This window comes from Colobus angolensis, unplaced genomic scaffold (assembly GCF_000951035.1).
Source record: "Colobus angolensis palliatus isolate OR3802 unplaced genomic scaffold, Cang.pa_1.0 Scaffold428, whole genome shotgun sequence".
NCBI lineage: Eukaryota > Metazoa > Chordata > Mammalia > Primates > Cercopithecidae > Colobus > Colobus angolensis.
In genome coordinates this window covers 1,903,544-1,906,705 of record NW_012117688.1, presented here as the reverse complement: position 1 = coordinate 1,906,705, position 3,162 = coordinate 1,903,544, and the positions used below count along the sequence as shown (strand labels likewise).

Sequence of the window (3,162 nt, the reverse complement as noted above, 5' to 3'; positions counted from 1 at the left end):
TTTTGAGATGGAGTTTCGCTCTTGTTGCCCAGGGCTGGAGTGCAATGGCACGATCTCAGCTCACCGTAACCTTCGCCACCCCAGGTTCAAGCGATTCTCCTGCCTCAGCCTCCCTAGTAGCTGGGATTACCGGCATGTGCCATCATGCCCGGCTAATTTTGTGTTTTTAGTTGAGACAGGGTTTCCCATGTTGGTCAGGCTAGTCTCGAACTCGCGACCTCAGGTGATCCGCCCTCCTTGGCTTCCCAGAGTACTGGGATTACAGGCGTGAGCCACCGTGCCTGGCCTATATATTTAAATATTTCTAAGCTATTATTAGTGGTGTTTCTTTACTAATGACTATGAATATTTTTCTAGTCTCAAAATAGACCTATGTTAGCAGTAATATGCTAAGGAATATTATGCTTTAAAATTCTTATTACAATGGAGGTTTGAACGTATGTGTGTGTTGTGTGTCCATAATCACAGAATTATAGAAGCAAGAATGGTAAAGCTGGAAAACAGGAATACTGTATGCCAACCCTCTTAGTTTACAGATTTTTTTTCTTAAGCCATCTGGAAGTTCTACTGATAGTAGAACCTACATCTTCTGTCTCGCTACCATTATGTGACAGACCTGTAATGTGACTGAATCACATTGAAATGACCAACAGACAGGCATACGTCAAAAGTATGCTGGGTTCTGTTCCAGACCACTGCAATAAAGCGAGGTCATACGAATTTTTTGATATCTAGTGCATATAAAAGTCATGTTTACACTGTAGTGTGTTAAGTATGCAATAGTATTATGTGTAAAAAAAAAATGTACATACCCTGCTAGGCGCGGTGGCTCACACCTGTAATCCCAGCACTTTGGGAGGCTGAGGCGGGTGGATTACCGGAAGTCAGGAGTCCGAGAACAGCCTGGCCAACATGGTGAAACCCCGTCTCTACTAAAAATACAAAAATTAGCCGGACATGGTGGCGGATGCCTGTAATCCCAGCTAGTTGGGAGGCTGAGCCAAGATCGCGCCATTGCACTCCAGCCTGGGCGACAGAGGGAGACTCCGTCTCAAAACAAAGAAAACAAAAAACTGTACATACCTAATTTCAAAATTATTGCTAAAAAATGCTAAGAATTATCTAGCCTTCAGTGAGTTTTATTCTTTTTGCTCATGGAGGGTCTTCCTCCATGTAGATGGCTACTGACTGATTAGGGTGGTTGTTGCTGAAGGTTGTAGTGGCTGTGGCAATTTCTTAAAATAAGACAATGAAGTTTGCCACATTGACCCTTCCTTTCACAAAATATTTCTCTGTGGCATGCAATGCAGTTTGAGTGTGTGTGTGTTGAGACGGAGTCTCTCCTGCATCCTCCACCTTCTAGGTTCAAGCGATTCTCCTGCCTCAGCCTCCTGAGTAGCTGGGATTACAGGTGTGCACCACCATGCCTGGCTAATTTTTGTATTTTTTACAGGCATGAGCCACTGTGCCCAGCCATGAAATGTATTTTCTTAAATAATAAGACTTGAAAGTCAAAATGATTCCTTGATCCATGGGCTACAGAATGGATATTGGGTAGCAGGCATGAAAAGATAAATCTTGTAGATCTCCATCAGAGCTCTTGGGTGACTAGGTGCGTTGTCAATGAGCAGTGAGTGATATTTTCTGAGCAGTAGTTCTCAACAGTACACTTAAACTACTCAGTAAGCCATGCTGTTAAAGAGACATGCTGTCATCCAGGCTTTCTTGTTCCGTTGTTAGAGCATAGGCAATGTAGATTTAGCATAATTCTTAAGGGCCCTAGGATTTTCAGAATGATGAACATTGGCTTCAACTTAAAGACAGCTACTACATTAGCCACTAACAAGAGAATTAGCCAGTCCTTTGAAATCGGGCATTGACTTCTCCTCTCTAGCTATGGAAGTCCTAGATGGCATCCTCTTCCAACATAAAGCTGTTTTATCCACATTAAAAATCTATTGTCAGCCGGGCGTGTTGGCTCACACCTGTAATCCCAGCACTTCAGGAGGCTGAGGCGGGTGGATCACGAGGTCAGGAGATCGAGACCATCCTGGCTAACATGGTGAAACCCCATCTCTACTAAAATACAAAAAAAAAATTAGCTGGGCATGGTGGCAGGCGCCTGTAGTCGCAGCTACTCGGGAGGCTGAGGCAGGAGAATGGTGAGAACCCAGGGGGCAGAGCTTGCACTGAGCCGAGATCCCACTACTGCCCTCCAGTCTGGGCGACAGAGCAAGACTACGTCTCAGAAAAAAAAAAAAAAAATCTATTGTTTAGTGTAGCCACCTTCATCAGGTAGCTACACTAGAGATAGGGTTTAGCCAGATCTTTTGGATAACTTGCTGCAGCTTCTACATGAGCACATGCTGCTTCACCTTGCACTTTTTTTTTTTTTTTGAGACAGAGTTGCCCAGGCTGTGGTACAGTGGCAAGGTCTCAGCTTACTGCAGCCTTCGCCTTCTGAGCTCAAGCAATTCTCTTGCCTCAGCCTCCTGAGTAGCTGGGATTACAGGTGCATGACACCACACCTGGCTAATTTTTGTATTTTTAGTAGTAATTTAGTAATTTTTGTATTTTTGCCATATTGGCCAGGCTGATCTCGAACTCCTGACCTCAGGAGATCTGCCCACCTTGGCCTCCCAAAGTGCTGGGATTACAGGTGTGAGCCACCGTGCCTGGCCTTACCTTGCAATTTTATGTAATGAAGAACAGCTTCCTTCCTAAAAACTCATATTAGCTTCAAAATTCTGCAGTTTCTCAATTCTCTCAGCCTTCATAGAATTTAAGAGAGTTAAGCCCTCCTCTGGGTTAGGCTCTGGCCTACGGGGATGTTGTGGCTGCTTTGATCTTGTATCCAGACCACTAAAACTTTCTCCACATCAGGAATAAGGCTGTTTTGCTTTCATGTTACTCATTTTTCATTAGAATAGCACTTTTGATTTCCTTTAAGAACTTTTTCTTTGGATTCACAATGTGGCTAACTGGCACAAGAGGCCTGGCTTTTGGCCTGTATTAACTTTTGACTTGCCTTTTTCACTAAGCTTAGTTGTTTCTAGCTTTTGATTTAAAGTGAGGGACATGCCACTTTTCCTTTCACTTGAACACTTAGAGTTCATTGTAGAGTTACTAATTGGCCTACTTACTTTTTTTTTTTTTTTTTTT

General features: G+C 43.4%; 1 protein-coding gene across 1 annotated transcript in view; it reads left to right on the top strand.

Moving 5' to 3' along the window:
• The window catches only part of KLHDC1 (kelch domain containing 1), a 61,031-nt gene that overhangs the window by 669 nt on the left and 57,200 nt on the right, over positions 1-3,162 (top strand). The gene's annotated exons all lie outside the window — the stretch shown is intronic.